Raw genomic sequence first — 19047 nt, 5'->3', positions numbered from 1 at the left:
AGGCTGGTGTGCTTCTTCCATGTGGGCTTTGTTGCTTCTGAGCTAGATGGCCACTTGTTCACCTTCAAGTCTTTAAGACCCCAGACACTATCTCTTTTGATAGCCGGCACCATCAGCTTTCTTCGCCACATTTACTTATGTACCCATTTGTCCTCGGTGATCGTATCATGGAGGTGTGCAGCCAATGATATGATTTTTTTGTTCTTTGATGCCTGATAACTGATCCCTTCAGGACCAAGTGGTCAAACAGGCTGGTGTGTTCTTCCATGTGGGCTTTGTTGCTTCTGAGATAGATGGCCGCTTGCTTGTCTTCAAGCCTTTAAGACCCCAGATGCTATCTCTTTTGATAGCCGGGCACCATCAGCTTTCTTCACCACATTTACTTGTTCGCCCGCTTTGGCTTCAGCAGTCGATCTACTCATTTCCTAAGTGTAGAAAGTAAGGTCCACATCCAGTCGCATCTTGCTCTTTGCTGTTGTTAATTTCTGTCCAGTTGGCCCCTGACTCATGGTGACTCCAGGTGGGTGCAAAGGAATGAAGTGCTGCCTGATTGCACCAAGTCCACAATCAGTTGCATATTGGACCATTGTGATTCATAGAGCTTTCCTTGGCTGATTTTTAGAAGTAGATTTGCCAGGCCTCTCTTCAGAGCCTGTCTTAGTTTGGAAGCTCTGTTGTCACAGCAACATCCAGCCCACCATGGATAAATAGGAGGTGTCTGCATATTAGGTGCAATGGCCAGTATTAGGCCAGCATCTCTTGCATGAAAAGTGAGAATACTACCACAGAGCCACCAGTGTCTCATTGTTGGGGGTTGTGTTTATTTTGCATTTTCTATGAACCACTCTGAAGGCTCACGCCAGCAAATATTACTGATAATATTAATACAAACAATGATAGCAATAATATCACCACCACGACTACTTCTACTCACCACCAATAGAAAAGAATATTTGTAAAGCACATTTATATAAGGAGTACTGGTGGCTACGGGGTATGATTTAAACCCACCTGCCACCATGTGGGAGTGAGATGTAGCATCTGCTCCTGTACAGAGTCATAGTGTTGGAAAGCCTAAGAGAGCTATGAGTTGGAATCAAGTCCATGCAGTAGGCTTGGTTCCAATTTATGAAGTTCATGATGAGGGCAATTGTCATCTGATAGAAAGATTAAAAACCTGAAGAACTTTCTCTGAGACATAGCTTGGTTCCTTTCCCTTTGAAATAGAGAAAAAGAGTAACTGACCTAAGCACAAGATTTGGGAAAGCATCATTTACATGGGCATTTTCTATAATCAATGGCCCATAGACTTGAGAATGAATGAAGAGCATTACATTCTCATTCTCTCTGTCTCTGTCTCTGTCTCTCTCTCTCTCTCTCTCTCTCTCTCTCTCTCTCTCTCTCTCTCTCTCTCTCTCACACACACACACACACACACACACACAGAATAGAAAGTCATATCTATGAATCAGATGTTATGAATCAGATGTATATTAGAAGTTCCAAGAATCTTCTTGAAGGAGGTGCTACCATATATACCTGAGTATAAGCCAACCTGAATATCAGCCGAGGCACCTAGTTTTATCACAAAAATGGCATTAAAAATGTGCTGAAAAACTCGGCTTTTGCACGAATATAGATGATATTTGATGGCGCCTGGATTCTCTTTCAAGGAGCCTCGGTGGTCCAGTAGTTAAAGTCCCAGGTTGTTCCCTGAATGGTTATTGGTTAGAACCCAACAGTTGCTCTGTGGGAAAAGGGGAGGACAGTCGGCTCCTGTCGTGATGCAAGCCCCACGGGGGCAATCCTGTTCTGTCCTTTAGGTTGCTATGTATTGGAATCCATTTTAGAGTGGTGCGTTTGGTTTTCTGAGATTTGTTGAGTTTTCTTCCATCAATATATTCCTTTTGGAATAGGGGGAACGAGTTCAAAGGGATGTCCACGTGAGGAACCTAACTAACTGGTTAATTCTTTGGTGACTATCAGTATAGATCTGTCTTTGTTGGTCTAACCATGTCTAAGTTTGTGGCTTTGAACAAAATCGTATGGTTAACAGATGGCTGTGTGATGTGGAATCAGTCTCTGATTCATGGTAGCCCTCTCACCGGAGAACAGAAGGTCGCTCAGTGTCATCCCATCACCATTATGATCTGCAGGGTTTTAACTGATTGGGTTTTGCAAGTAGATTGCCAAGACTTTCTTCCTAATCCGTCTTAGGTTGGAAGCTCCCCTAAAGCCGACACACCAGCCTCCACTGACAAACAGGTTGACTATGGATTGACCCTGGGTCTCCCACACTGACTGTTCGCATAAAGGACCACTGCCCACACACCTATGTTCTACGAATAGTTATTCCAGCACCCGTGCCTAGGTTTAAGATTGCCTTCTGTCTTCCAAGTGCCTTCAAAGTTGTCATAAAACGTCACAACAGGCACCAACGTACTTTCTTTATAGGACGTCTACCAATTGTCTTTTAAAGTCGAAATAGCATCGCAGAAACCCATGTCTGTGTTGCTGAAATATTAGCGTCCCCAAAGGAACATCTAAATCATAATTCTCCAGAGGACCATCTCAGAGAATACATAAGAAACATGTTATATTTTAAAATTGTTATCCAAAGGGATAGGAAGGATACTCAGGTCATTGAAATATTTAGGAAAACTCATAGAAGGTACAGCCTGTGGTATGAAATGCTTCACTTCTGGTCCTGTCATTCTATTTTTCCAGTATAATACAATTAGGAGTCTTTCAAATGCCAAATTTGAATCACTCAATTAAATATGTTACCCATATTTTGAAAAATGGGGAGAGGTGAAGCATAAAAGGGGCACACAGATCTGAATCAGCAGGCTTGAATACACATCCATATAAATGCAATTAATTTATATATATATACATGTATATACACGTGTTTGTGTTTGTGTGGGTGTATATATCTGCACCCTGGTGACAGAGAGTGTTAGACATTGGTCTACTAACAGGCCAACAGTTCAAAACCAGTAGTAGCTCTTTTGAGAAAGACGAGGCTTTGTACTCTGATAAAGAGTTACAGTCTGAGAAAACCACAGGACAGTTCTACCTCATCCTATAGATTTGATATGATGCAGAATTGACATAATGGCAGTGAGTTTGGATTGGGATTTGGGGTCTTATGTATGATGAAATTATTCCAAGTTTAGGATTTACAGCATTTGTCATTTTTGTTCCCATTAAAAGTGGGTATGATTAGCATACAATTAAAGGTGGTCTATTTGTCTAAGAAATTAAATCATAAAATTTTAATTCGACAAATCAAGAACATTCTAAATTATTCCATTTACTCATTTTATCATTTCTTTATGATCTCAGCAAATATTAAAGATGTTGAGCAAGAAGCATTCAGCCAATGTTGTTCTTGTGAGGTGCCATGGAGTCCAATAGGACTGACTGCTCCCTTATGCACACCAGAATGTGCCATCCTTGCACCTGTTCTGAGTACTTATCCCATTGTTGCAGCCACTGTGTCAATCCATCCTGCTGTTGAACACGATAATCCTTCTCCAGTGACCAGTCTCTCCTGACAGCAAGTTCAAACTATGTAAGACTGAGTCTCATAATTCATGCTCCATAGAAGCACTCCAAAATAGATGGGTTTAGCCTTTAATTAAGCAGGCGATGGACCTTTCAATCCTGTTCTATAGCACCACAATTCAAATGCTTTGAAACTTCTGTGGTTTATGGTCTGAATTGCTAACCTTGTGCACTCCTTATAAACCAAACCCACTGCCATGGAAGCAGTTCAGACTTAAAGTCACCCTGTAGAGGGTCTCTGAGACTATAAATCTTTAATGAAGCATACAGCTCTGTCTTTCTCCCTTGGAGCAGCTGGTGGGCTCAAACTGTTCACCATGGGGTTTAGTAGACCAATGCTTACTGGGAAAGACAACCGGGGCTCCTTTAGAGTTCCTTATAGCTGTAACAAACAAGGCGCCAGAGCTCAATAAAGCGCTGTCACCCATTGTCATTGAATCAGGTCTGGCTCATGGCGATCCCGCATATGTTAAAGTAAGACTGTGCTACAAAGTGCTTTCAGTGGCTGAATTTTTTGGAAGCAGATTGCCAGCTTCGCTTCTGAGGTGATTCCGGGTGTATTTCACTCACTGGGCTTTTTGTTACTGGCCACATATGGTCAGTGCAGCACCTGGAGGCTCCAGTAAAGGTAGAATATCATTGTAACTATGATCCCGGTGCTTTTTGTTTGGATGCAGCAACTCTTCTCGTCAAGATTAGCGAATACACACATGTGAAACGAGGTCCCCGATAGCACAAATGTTTGTTGTTTTGGATGACTAACATAAAGGTTGGAGTCCAATTCCACTCATCATTTTTGTACTGTGGACCCAAGGTCTAGTATTTTGTTGCCATGAAGATTATAGCCAAGACAACCCTATGGGGTAATTGTATTCTATAACAGACTGTGAAACATGGCAAGGAGGCCACAGATGGCCTCTGGCTACCCCGTGGAGAAGAAAAATCCAAGGTCTCACCGTTCTGGGCCTAGTGCTATGAGTTAGAGGTCAGACAGGGGGCCACCAGCCATCCTTCTCTTACGCCATTCGGACACCCGCTATTCCTCCCACGACTCTCAACTTTTCTGCTGGGTTTGGCCATGCGTGGCAATGACCACACAGAACTCACAGACAATAATCACACGAAGGAGGTTTATTGGGATATTCACAGACCACCACAAGCCAGAATCAGAAAATATTAAAGATATAGTCTTTTGTCCATAGCAGTGCCTCGCCTCAGGGAACAGGCAACTCTTTCTGTGGTTGTCAGCCTCTCAGACACGTGTGTTCTTGGTGTCTGGTCTCCATGAGCAACACCAAGTAGAGATGCTACACCAGGCTGCTAAGATTGGGACCAGCATACCTCCACTGGGTGACATGTGAAGAAACGCTACTGCTTTTTGTACTGAACTAGCAGCAAGTGGTTAAGGACTACCCCCTTTAAATAAGTGTGAGAGTGTTTATTTGTTATGACTAGAATGTGATGCATTTCGGAATGGGTCCCTGGGGCAAGTTTGCAAAGGACATAATTTCAAAACTTGGAAAAATAAATAAACAAACTGAGTCTGGCGATGTAATTCTTATGCCAAACCCTTTTACTGAATTGCCTGTTGACTTGTGCAAGTTTCTTAGCCATATTTCACTCAATTTATCCTCCCCAAAGCTAAGACTGCATCATCCTTTAAAGGGATACGAGACAATGTGTGTCAGATAAATAAGGATACTATACGTCTCTAGGTTGTGGTCTTCCATATTTGAAAAGCTAATGTGTCTGTTGATAAGTACAGGAGCTACATACATGTACATTGGACATACAACCCTATACCAGGAAATGTTTTGTTAGCTTTGTCCGTTAATGCATCCAGTGATATTCTTGAAAAGAGGGCCAGCGGAAGAGAGAGGGCTACTAATGTCCAGAGATAGAAGATTTCACCTACGTACTTATTGGCATGAAGCAATAGCTGAGCAGTACTGTGGACCAATGGGGGCATACTGACCACAAAATGAGTTTGTGATGCTTTGAAAGCAAAAGAGTTCGTGTGAATGCAAAGACACTTTTAAAACGAAGGGGCCAATCAGATGTCTACTTGACATCAGTGAGAGGTATCGTTCAATAAAGGTTCTTCGAAAACCAATAAGCATGTGCCCTTGCACTTGTGGTTTATGGCCATTGGCAGTAACAATGTAAGGCAGAACTGTTTGTTCTTCAGGGGTACCATATATCATCATTGTAAAATCCTACGATGGAAATAAATATAGGTGTGCATGTTTACGTATACTTAAATCTCGTTCCTCTTAGAGTTTGAGGAACCAACCTAAGTATGGAAAGGCAGGAGCAGGGTTATGTAGTGGGCAGCGAAACATCTCCCAACCAAGTTCTTGTTGTAAAAGTCCTTGCTCCCCCTGAAGTGTGAACAGACGCATTCTTGTGATGGAAAAAAATCCCTCAGTGCAACGTCCTGGCCTTTTCCTCACCAGTGCCATTTTAATTAAAACAAACAAGCAAACAAAGCTTTTTCTGAATAAGCCCCAAGGATCATTCTGTGTCCTTTGGAAAAATCTATCAAGATAACCCCTTTGCAATCCCCGTCATCACACACACACACAAAACAACCAAACAACAATTGCCCAAACGGCTACCTTCTGAACTGACTCCTCTTGTCATGGATGCTACTGGCCCGGAAGATACCCTAGAAAGTCACTTTTAGGAAACTAAGATAATTTAGAAGTTAGACAATTATGACAATACTGAAATACAGAATTTAGACAATACGGAAAGAACTTGTCTGCAGCCATCCGCTGATGTCAGAGACTTGTTTAAACATATTTTTATTTTGAGTTAACCCATTCGTGAATGAACTGGAATCGTGGTAGCAATTGTTTGCTATTTACCCTCCGATATATATTGTGCACACACACACAAACACACATATGCGCAGACATGAAGAGACTTCAAAAAGTTCGTGAAAAAAATTCTTCTACCTTTTAATACCTTTCCCATGGACATTTGGAAGGCCTCTTAAACATAGAATTTCCAAAATGTCTCTAAAAATTATAAGGATCTAGATATTTCTTGGTGGGATGTAGATGGAGTTGAGTGGGCCTTAGTTTTTATCCCTGCTAGTTTGAACTCCATGAAGAACTTACCTGTAAAAACCGGTTTCCTTTCCACCTACAGATAACAGGCCGTTAAGTCTCACACAAAGACATTGACTTTGAATATAATGAGAGTCAATACAGGGCGTCAAATAAGGACTTTGTAAAGACATTGCAAAAAATAAATCCTCCTTTGCCTTCAAATCTGAGTGAAAGAAATCACCAAAATGTCACATACCTTTATCTGCCAAAATGAACACAAAAGGAAAGCTTTGTCACCTACACCCACTATTTGTCTTTTTCTTTTCAACTGAGTTCTTCCTTAAGACTTGTTGTGCCAGCTCTGCACAGTGTAGGAACTGCATTCTGGGATAACTGAAGCCCTTTGGTTTATGTGATTAATGTGCACACACACTTTCACTTGCTGTTTCAGTGATTGCTCTGAAGTCCAGTCTGCCTGCCAGGAACGAACTGCCTGGGACAAAAAAGTAACTGGTCCTGTTTGACTTGAAGAAAACCTGCAAGGGGGGGGGGAATAATTTTCCACAGTGATTCCTCATCTGCTACTTTAAATATTTCTCTCCCTCTTGACATGCCTGTGAGCACTGGTGGCCTAGTGGTTAGTCATTGGACTACTAACTGCAAGGTCAGCAGTTTGAAACCACTAGCTGCTCCTAGGGAGAAAGACTGGGCTATCAATTCACTTTAAAAAGATACAGTCTTTTAAAGAAACTCCCAGGAGAAATTCTATCCTATCCTCCAGGGTCACTATTAATCAGCATTGACTCAATGATAGCAGTGAGGGTTTTCCCCCTTTTGATGGTCTGAAATCCCTTGATCCCCATGCCCCTGAACCTCCAAGAAATTTCTTTGTTCAATTATTTGATTAAATAGCAGCAATTTTGTATAGATTCATTTTCCCTACTACCACCAGTTAGCCATTGAACGTAGAGAGTTGTTTATAAGCTATTTTCTGAAAGAATGATTCTTAAGATTTTATTTCAGCATTCATATCTGACAGTAAAGTTTGCTTTATGATATATTTCCTAATTCCTTCATTTTTCTGATTATTATTTATGACACAGAAGAAGAATGAGGAAAGATAGGTGGATAATGAGGGGGGAGGAAAGGAATAGATATTTGGTTAGTGTTTAGTGATTATTTCTTCAATAATCTTATTGCATATACAAGTCTATACATCTGTTATTGAACTGGAGCATATTTCTCTCAATGAATTGGTAGAGATTTGGATGATAATTTCTTGTTGGATATAACTGGAATTATTTTATATACACACACATGGGTGAGTCAAAGGTATTGCTACAAATAATAGAAATCTTTATTAAACAAAATATATCAAAACATGAAGGAATTGTTTCCTGATATATCCATCATCTAAGCTTATACACTTCTGAAGGTGAGGCTTCCATCTCGTTCATTCTCTGAAAAATTCTATGCTCTTCAATTTACACCAAGGCCAGATGGAGTTTGGGGGTCCTTGAGCAAATCAAATCATGCTCCTTTTCAATGTTCTTTGAGCTTGGGGAACAAAAGAGTGTCTGAAGTTACAAGATCAGGGCTGTCGGGTGGACAGGGCAATTTTCCCAACAAAATTCTCATAGGACAGCCCTTGGCATCCTCAAGAGCCTACAGAGATTCACTGCCATGATGGGAAAAACAAATCTCTGCAACTTTCCTGGTCTTTTCCTCACAATTCAGATGTCAAGTGTCTTCCAACATCTCCATGATAACGCTGGATCACGCTGTGTCCGCAGAGAGAGTCTGTGAAGGGCTGGAACCCTGAGACGAACTGCCTTACCCTTCTGGCCTTTCTGCTATGAATTCATCCATGAGGTTTTCCTGGCCTTCCTTGATGCACTCGTTTTATGTGGGGCAGCATTCCTGTAAACTTGGTGAAAAACATCAATAATTTGGGAAGATGCCCACTCAAGTCGTGTTAAATATTTAATAATAACCTTGACCTCAAAATATTTTTTTCCGTGACACAAAGGATCATCTTACTTTATTTTTATTTTATCTTTTATCAATAATTTCACTGGGGGCTCTTACAACTCTTATAACAAAATCCATGCATCAGTTGTAACAAGCACATTAGTACATAGGTTGCCATCATCAGGTTCTAAACATTTTGTTTCTACTTGAGCCCTTGGTCTCTGCTCCTCTTTTTATTCCCCCTCCCTCCCTCCCTCTATCCCTCTCTCCCTCCCTCCCTCCCTCACCTGCCCACAGTCGTGAACTCTTGATAAATTATAACTTAATTTTAATTTTATATCCTGCACCATTCCCAGTCTCCCTTCACTCATGTTTCTATTGAAAAGCATCATCTTTAGAAGGCACCGTAATGAGACTGACAAGTGTGTTACTGAGGAAACTTGTCTCCAACCATCCACTGATCACAGAGACATGCCTAACATGTTTGCTTGCAATAAACCGATGTACATATGCCCTGGAAACTTGATAGTATTACTTATATTTTATTCCCCCTAAATCAAATGCTTTAGGGTTCATTAATATTTCCAGCATATGTTTCTTTAAAAGTGCAATGAGTGGGTAAACATCTAGCTTTTATTTACTTTTCTTAATTTTTTTCTGAAAAGTCCTAAAACTGGAAAGTTCCCTCAGTTATTATAATATCCTCACCCCTATCTATGTTGACAACTTTTCTCAGTGACTTGTCTCTATTGAACACAACATTCATCTCTGTTCTTATGCAATAACTCTTTGCATTTTTTGTACCCGTATTTACTTTCTCACTCGCTCACTCACTGCCATCTAGTCAATGCCAACCCATAGCAACCCTAAAGAATATAGCAGAGCTGGCCCATGAGTTTGTATTTTAGTAATTTTAAATTGAATTTCATGATGGATGTTATGTGTTACTCATTGCATATATTCATATGCATGTGTTACTCATACATGCAATATGTTACCAGATGCCATAATTTTGATTCCAATTCATGACAAACCCATGTGTGCAGAATTCTACTCGGAAGGGTTTTTGAGGCTGTGACCTGATGGGAAATGGTCACTAGGCCAGTCTTCTAAGGCATTTCAAGGTGGGCTTGAACTGCCAATTGCTACTGAGTAGTGTAGAGCTTAGCCATTTGTGCTGTCCAAGGAGGGACACGCATAGATACATCCAGAGATCAACTGTCGACAAGCCACCCAGCAGAAGTAGAGCTTAGGGTGACTGGAGATGAACTCTGAGTGGTCAACCAGAGAGAGCTCAAACAATATCTGTATTCATAGTCCTTGGAGAACATTACTGCTACTTAGGGTTAGCTATTTTAGGGCAGATTGGTGATAGACCCAAGAAGAGGACAAACAGTAAAATTTAAACCGAGAGAAGGTTGGCAAGTTCATGCAGTGATTCTCAAGCTGGGATGCATTTCAAACTTCCACGGAGAAGTTGAAAACAATACTGTTATTTAAGTTCTACACAGAGAGGCCACCAGAATGGGGATATGAATTAGATGTTACTCTGTTTCCCTGAAAATAAGATATCCCCCAAAATAAGACTTACAGTTTTGCTTCTCACTGAAATAGAAGGCATTCACCCGAAAATAAGACCTCCCTGAAAATAAGGCCCCCCGAAGTAACTGCAATTCTGGATTCTGGACTGTAGCGGCCAGCGCAGCCGGAGCAGACAGGAAGTGCGAGGTCTCTTTTAATAAAACAATAAACAATAAATGTGCACTGTATTCTTCTTCATGGAAAAATAAGACATCCCCTGAAAATAAGACCTAGTGCATCTTTGGCAGCAAAAATTAATATAAGACGCTGTCTTATTTTCGGGGAAATAGGGTAATATTGCTAAGATGCTCCTTAATGAACTTGGCCACACAAACAGGGCTGAGTCCAGATCTTTAATATAGCATGACTCATTTAAATTAAACCCCCCAAATAAATCGAATGGTTTCTCTTGCACAATCAACCTAAAGATTTTTCCTCTCAACAGTTGAAGAGCAAAATGATCTTTTTATCCTCTGCTCAAAATACTAGGAACGCTGTTGACCAAATGACCAAAAGTAACTTGTGGCAAACAGGGCAATCTCATACCAATGAGAAACAGAAGCCAAACCATATTCTGCTTAAACCTTGCTGCGAATGCCTGTGTAGTGGTCTGGGCACTTTTGCTCTTTCACAATCTTTTCCAAAGACGAAAGTCTGTTACCAAAATCTACTGCCCCCTGTCAAATTTATAAATATTGCTTACAATTATACCTATGATGAGTATTTTTACTTCATGCATTTGCTTTATGGGGTGTGTTTTTATATGTACACCTGAATATAGGTTTTCCTACATGCATTCATTTTCTCTTTAATTATTTGTTAAGTATTTGTACTATTTCCATAAGTTTACTAAATCCAGTATACATGGTGAATACAGTATACTGTATATAATATACAGGGCTCAAATAATTATTCTACTTGAGGTATGTTCTTTTGTGAATATTTATGCCTTTTTTCCACATAATTTTTACTGAGTATGCTTTACTTTGGACCAAATTTTTAAATAACTTTTTGGGTTGTCAATAGTGTTCTCTTTGCAGAGAACTTGTAAGCTGATTTACAATTTATAAAAGGAGCCAGATGAAAGTTTATGTATGTGTGCATGCAAAATAGCTAGAATTGGGGTGAAAGCCATTACTGACCTTGTAGTGTGACATTGTTATACGTATGGATTACCAGTTGCACTTGAATGCACTCTAATTCAAGGTGACCTTGTGGCTTCCAGAGTAGAAATGCACTCCAGAGAACTTTCAATTGCTGGATTTTTGGAAGTACACCAGGCCTTCCTTCTAAGGTGATAGATAGATTTCTGAAATTATAATTCTAATTTTTGCATAATATTTCCCAATATCAATTGATATAATTTAGAACTGATTCTCTATTGGAGGGAATTTAGGTTGTTTCTAGGCTTATTTATCTGAAATGCATCTGTGGCAAAATAAAAAAAATGAGTGTGTTGTGGGTGTTTATGTATTTGGGTACAAACTTTTTTTAGTGAAAGTCAAAATCATCAAAATCTAATGATGCAGATTTTCTCAGGAGGTAGATTCAAGATGACAAACCAGTTATGTAAAATACTCAGACCCTCTACCACAAAGGCCAAAGACTCAAAGTAAAACAGAGATGGCAGTTGTGGAAATTTGAGCTTCAAAGGGAAGGATAAAGAAAAAGATAAACTACTGATTAGAGGAAGAAACTTAACAAGATAATTAAAAGGATACATAGAAAAGTGTACATTGTCATTGAATCATGGCAAGCAGCGTTCTGATTGAGTTTGGACCAAGAGACCTGCCTATACTCACTCAAGACCACATCAAAACCCAAACTGGCTACTGATGAACATAGTTGGGAGCTAGAAACTCCATGTCCCCATAGTCTCCACACCAGCTTCTAAATGAGTGGCACCACCTGCTCAGCAACACTGGATCAATGAATGAAAATGACTAACACCCTCCTAGCCTGGTTTTTGCTTTCTACATAAGAAGTGATGAGAGATCCCCCCCCCCCCACCCACATCCACATCTGCTCTCTAATTTACTAGGGGACAGATGATGAACTCCTCAGTGTTGCCAAAATAGTGACGAGAACAGCATGTTAAACTTGTTCCTTGGATATTTTAAAACCAAAACAAAAAAATCAAGGTGAAGCAAACCAACATCACTCACTCACTCACTCACTCACTCACTCACTCACTCACTCACTCTCTGCTATTGAGTCAATCATGACTCATAGCAACCCTGTAGGACAAGGAAACCCCTGTAGGTTTCCAAAGCTACAAATCCTTATGGGGCTAGAAAGCCTCCTCTTTCTCCCTAATAATGGCTAGTGATTTCAAATGGCTGACCTTGCAGTTAGTAGACCAATGTATAACCCACTACACCACCAGCGTTACTAAGCCAACATACCGTTAAGAAATAAACACTATAACACCACGATATCTTAGAGACAACAGACAATTTGAAACCACATACACATACACACCAGGACAAGATGATTTATGCAGATGACCTAAAATACAAGGTCAGAAAGACTTCTTGGGGGAAATGATATCGGCTTTATCTGATAAGAATTTCAAAAGAATTATATTTAAGACCCTTCAGTCACCAAATGAGGAGAGCAAGGGGGAACAAAGACAATAACAACAATAAATTACACTCAAAATCAAGGAAAGCACAAAACTCTAGAATACAGGGAAAAATACAATAACAAATTGACAAAGTAAAAGGAAAATTAAAAAACACACCAAAAAAAGCAATTAGAAATTCATGAGATTAATGCTAAAATTTCAGAAATAAATATTTAAAAGGAAAGGTCAAGGAGTAGTCTTGAATCAGTGGAAGACAGAAATAGTGAAATTGAAGACATTTTTTTTTTTTTACAGTTTGAATTTCATCTTGATTTTCTATTTCTTTTTTTTATTAATCATTTTATTGGGGCTCATACAATTCTCATCACAATCCACACATACATCAATTGTGCAAAGCACACTTATACATTCGTTATACATTCGTTGCCCTCATCCTTCTCCACACTCACTTTCCACTTGTAGTAGGGTAGCAGGTGGACATTGGGCCTCCTTGTATGCATTCCCTTAATACAAGAGCACCTTGTTCAGCTAAACAGTCATTCCATGATACTCACCTTCCCGACATGATCGCTGAAGACAAACATGTGGATAAGCAAATGTGGTGAAGACAGCTGATGGTGCTCGGATATCAAAAGATATAGCATCTGGGGTCTTAAAAGCTTGAAGGCAAACAGGTGGTCATCTAGGTTGGAAGCAACAAAGCCAACAGAGAAGATGCATACAAGCCTGTGTGATCACGAGGTGTTGAAGGGATCAGGTACAAGACCCAAAGAACAAAAACCATCCTTGGGTGATTACCTCCCCCACATAAATGCTGAAGACGAATATGTGCATAAGTAAGTATGTTGAAGAAGACTGATGATGCCTGGCTATCAAGAGATATAGTGGCTGGGTCTTAAAGGCTTGAAAGTAAACAAGTGGCTATCTAGCCCAGAAGCAACAAACCGACATGGAAGCAGCACACCAACATGTGTGATCATGAAGGGCCGAGGGGACCAGGTTTCAAGCACCAAAGAGACATTTTTAATGCTAACCCATTAGAAGATCAGTCATAAAATGAGTGAAAAAAATTAAGAAAGCCTAAGAGTTACGTGGGACACCATCAAGAAGAATAACTTACATATGGTCAGAAATATAGACAATGAAGAGACAAAAAGAAGTAGAGAGGAAAATGCTAAAAGGTTTATTGAAGTAAAACTTCCCTAATACGAATGAGGAAACAATATGCATTCGAGAAGTTTAAGGACTTCCAGATAGGATTGACCCTCCCGAAAAAATCACCGTGACATATTGTAACCCACCCTTCTAAAACAAAATATAAGAAAGAGTCCTGAAAGTATCATCAGGAAAATTGAAAAGTTATCTACAAAGGAGAATAAGTAAGACGAAACTCTGTTTTTTAGCAGAAACCAGAAGGAAAAAAGGAAATATTGTGATATATATTTAGGACCCTGACAGAGAAAACAAGCACAAAACAAAGAAACCTACCAGCCTAGAATTATATATCCAGCAAAATTTCCCCTTAAATACCTTGGTGAAATCATGCCATTTCCACATTTAAAAAAAATCAAAGGAATTTGTAAAAAATAAAACCGATTTACAACAAATGTTCAAGGGATTTCTTTGAACAGTGACAACAATGTCAAACAACAACCCAAGATTAACAGCCCCACCCCACCCCACACAAGCCAATAACTTAATCCAAATACAGAAGTTTGAAAGATGAAGAAAACTACAAGCCTGGAGAGCTCAATTTGTAAACGATGGCAACTACAAAGCTAAAAGAGGTAATAAATGGTATTGTTTCAGAACTTCCAAGTGGAGAGAAAGTCATGATGGCAACAAGATAGACTTGGCTGTTTCAAACTTGAGAATATGATAATAAATTGCAAGATATACTCAAAGAAAATAAATTATTCATCACAGTAAAAAGAAAATAACAAGGATTCATTAAACATTAAAGAAACAAAACCAAAGGAAATTTAGAAAGCCTGTGTACAAAATAAACTTGGCATACAAAATATATAGAACAAAGAAAACAATACTACACCATCACAATGAAGTGATAGAAGTAAATTATACTTATTAATTATATATAGTTATGGTGAGTGTCAGTGGAATAAATGGCGAGACAGAGTAGTAGAATGTATAAGAAAATATGAAAAAAAGGAAATGTGATCCACCAATATTCCATCTACAAGAGACACAACTTAAAAAGAAAAAAAATAGACTAAAAATCAAAAGATGGAAGAATATATCAAACTATGGTCAATAAAAAAGAGCAGAAATGATCATTTCTGGTTAAATTGATTTCTAATAAAATATACTTTAAGGAAAAAGCTATAAAACAAACAAAGAAGGGCAGACAGTATATAATAATTAAAGGGTAAATCCAAGATGAGGACATAAACATAATAAATATCTACACATACATTGAAATAACCCCAAAGTACATCCATCAAACTTGAACAGATTGAAAAGAGAAATATGTAACTCTACAATACTAGATTTATGATGAAGGATGGAACAAATAAAAATAAACTGAGCAATGATACAAAAGATCTAAATGACAATGAACATAACCTTACAGACATGATTAGAATAATCTACCCCCAAATAGCACAATATACATTCATTCTTATGCACATGGAACATTTTCCAGAATAGACCATATCTTGGGGCACAAAGGAAATCTCAGTAGACTTAAAAATGTCGAAATACTATGAAGCATCATCTCAGATTATATTACTACAAAATTAAAGATCGGCAATAGGAAGATCAACACAAAAAATCGAAAATTAAAGCATTACTGAAATACTACTGAGCGAAGAGAAAAATTTAAAACTGAAATAAAAAATTCTTTGAATCAAATAAGAATGAACGCATGACATATCAAAACTTTTAGAACACAGCAACATTAGTTTTCAGTAATAAACACACACATCAAAAATGAACCAAAAAATGAAACAAAATCAACACCATAATCCAACATATTCAACAATTTGAAAAACAACAACAGCAATGAAAAACAACAAAATGGCTACTTACCCCAGAAGAAAAGGGTTGTTAATAAAGAATAGGGCAAAAAGAAATGTATCATGAAACAAAAAAACAACAGCATCAATAAGGCTAGAAATGGATTCTTTGAAAGGTTTGATAAAACTGACAAACTGTTGGCAAGTGTAGCCAGTGTATAGGAGAACATATAAATAACACAGAAAAAGATATAAACAACAGAAATAAGAAATACAATAAGAAATGGACAATAGAACCATTGAAATATATATATTTAAATGCTACGAAATATATATATAACAATGCTATGAAGAACTGTGCTTGAAAGTTGACCAATGGTTACCCTGGGCGAAGGAGGAAGAGTTTTTGTTTATAGGGCATTGAGTTTACTTTAATGGTGGGAGAAATATTTGGGAAAGTATGTCAATAATGGCTGCACAACATGAAGAGTATAATCATTGGCACCGAATTATATATGTAGAAGTTGCTGAACTGGAGAATATTTTGTTGTGTATACTCTTGCCACAATTAAAAAAAGTTTACACTAGTAACAATGAGTACAATAAAGCAGAAAATGTTAAAAAATGGATTGTGGTAATGACTGGACAACTCTTCTTGATACGATTGAATGATTAAACTGTGTGATAATATGAATGAAGTGCCAATAAAACTGTTATTACCAAATGTGAAAACTTAAAAGAAGTTGGTAATTTTCTAAAAAGCATACTAGCCCTGTGACAGTTACATAATCTGTCAACTTGCAAAGGGGTGGAGTCTAGCCTGTCAATCAGGTCACAGCCAATGAAGCCTCTGTGGGAGCATGGTCTCCTTCTGAGGATTCTGGGAACTCTGGTATTCCTCCCTGGAGGTGGGAGACACATACTCTCTCTGCTTCATCTTCCTGCTGACAAGACATGGAGTTATGCTGTTGTAGCCAGGGCCCTGGATCTGGAGGAGCCACGTGGAGACCCATGCCAGCACTAAGGTGCTTCCACCACCACTGGAGCCACAAGACTTTCCATCCACTGACCTGTGATCTTCCTGCATTTAGTGTCATTGCATGTGTTGTGTGAGTCTGAAGAAGAATTTATAGATTGGTGTCAGACTTAAGCATTTGATCTGGACTGGGCTGGGATGTTTTCTCAATATTCAATTGCTGTTTTATACAAACTTCTTTCTTTTACACATGAGTGTCTATGAATTTGTTTCTTTAGTCAATCCAGACTAGCACACTGCCCAAATTAATACAACCTCTGTTAGAAACTTAACACAGACTGAACGCCAAATGAATAAAATTAAAACAACATTAAAATAAAAATAACAAACTCCCTCCAAAATGTCTTGACCCAGAGGGCTTCTTGGTTAATTTCACCAAACATTCAGAAAATAGTTCACACTGCCTCTGCTAAAATAATTCCAGAATATAAAATGAATGGAATACTCTTAAATCCATTCTGTGATGCAAGTATACCTTTTATATAAAAAGCAGGCAAATGCATCATTAAAAAGAAAATTATAGATCAATACCGCTCATGAACATCAAAATAAAAATCTTCTACAGTGCTTGCTTCGGCAGCACATATACTAAAATTGGAACGATACAGAGAAGATTATCATGGCCCCTGCGCAAGGATGACACGCAAATTCGTGAAGCGTTCCATACTTAAAAAAAAAAACTTCTACAAAATCCCCTCCAGTAAAATAAGCATAACAAAAAAGCATCATGACCAAGTGGATTTCATACCAGCTCTATAAGGATGATTCAGTACTAGAAACACAGTCAACATAATCTACCTCATAAAACAAAGTAAGGGAACATATGATCACCACAACCAATGCAGAAAAGGCACTTGACAAATCCAAACTCATTTCTGATAAAAACACACAGCAAACTAGGAATACAAGGGAAATTTCTCAGCACTGAAGAAAGCATATACACAAACCAATAGCCAAAATTACTTTCACTGGAGACTGAATAAGCTTCCCTGGTAATGAGAACCAAACAAAGATTCCTTTTAGGACCATTCTTAATCAATGTTATTTTAGGTATCATAGGCAAGGCAACAAGCTAAGAAAGGGAAATAAAAAGCATTCTAATTGGTAAAGAAGAAGTAAAATTATTTTCAGATTATATTATACTGTACATAAAATATCCCAGAGACTCAACAACAAAAAAAGGCTAATGGAACCAACAGAAAGATTTAGCGAAGAGTTGGTGTACAAAAATTGGTCAAAGACAACTGATCAGAAATTTGGAAAATATTATGGGGCTAGCCAGAAGTTTCTGGAAATAAAAGATCATGGAATTTACCCACCAACGTTGTAAATCTTCTTCATACTATTTATAATAGGCACCCCCCAAAATGAACTATATAGAAAAAGTTCAAACTAGAGACAAAATAGAAAACACTATTTTACTATTAAAATAAGTTAATGGTTCATGAAATTGCCCTGCACATGAGTATGAAAAGGTCAACACATATAGAATCACTGCCATTGCTTCAATTCTGAGTCATAACAACCCTTCATAGAGTTTCCACAACTGTAAATCTTTATGTGGACACCTTCATCTTTCTCCTGTGAAGCGCCTGCTAGATTTGAACTGCTAACTTTTCCATCAACAGTCCAAAGTCTAACCCACAGTTCTACCAAGTCTCCTTAAGAAATTATGTAATGATCTATTTTCAGGTGATCAAGAATTTCTGCATATAAATAATACGTGAAGCGTGACACGTTCTAAGTTCCCCTCCGTTAGCTGTCCTAGTTCCAAAGCAGAGTGCCACCAGTGTTCCATAATACACTCATACACATACTCACATGCGCGTGTGCACATGTGTTCGCATATGTACCTATATAACATATATAATATATACTCATATAGAATATATAGTGTTCTTGCATTTAGGTCCTATGGACTCAGTTCTTACTCATCATGACCTTATGCATATAACGGAGCGAAATACTGCACCATCCGCACAGTTGTTCTTGTGTGAGTCCACTATTATAACCACGTGTTCATCCATCTTGGTGGGAGTCTTCATTTCGGCTTCCCCCCTTTTCCAAGCATGACGTCCTTCTCTAGGAACTGGACTCTCCTGACAACATGTTCAAGAATGTGAGATGAAGTCTCACCATCCTTGTTTCTTAGGAGCATTCTGGCTGTACTTCTTCCAAGACAGATTTGTTTGCCCTTTCATCACTTCATGTGCTTTTAATATTCTTCATCAGCACGATAATTCAAATGCATCTGTTCTTCTCGGTCTTTCT

At 38.5% G+C, this 19047-nt stretch overlaps 1 non-coding gene across 1 annotated transcript; it reads left to right on the top strand.

Annotated features, from left to right (window-relative positions):
* The first annotated feature begins 17340 nt into the window (after window positions 1-17340).
* On the top strand, window positions 17341-17447 carry LOC142453927 (U6 spliceosomal RNA). The gene has a single exon (XR_012785482.1). It is a non-coding gene; the product is annotated as a U6 spliceosomal RNA (small nuclear RNA).
* The last annotated feature ends 1600 nt before the right edge of the window (window positions 17448-19047 follow it).

The sequence above is a fragment of the Tenrec ecaudatus genome, chromosome 7, assembly GCF_050624435.1.
Source record: "Tenrec ecaudatus isolate mTenEca1 chromosome 7, mTenEca1.hap1, whole genome shotgun sequence".
Classification (NCBI taxonomy): domain Eukaryota; kingdom Metazoa; phylum Chordata; class Mammalia; order Afrosoricida; family Tenrecidae; genus Tenrec; species Tenrec ecaudatus.
Note: the sequence above shows the minus strand (reverse complement) of the source record. Positions and strands in the feature narration are given on the sequence as shown.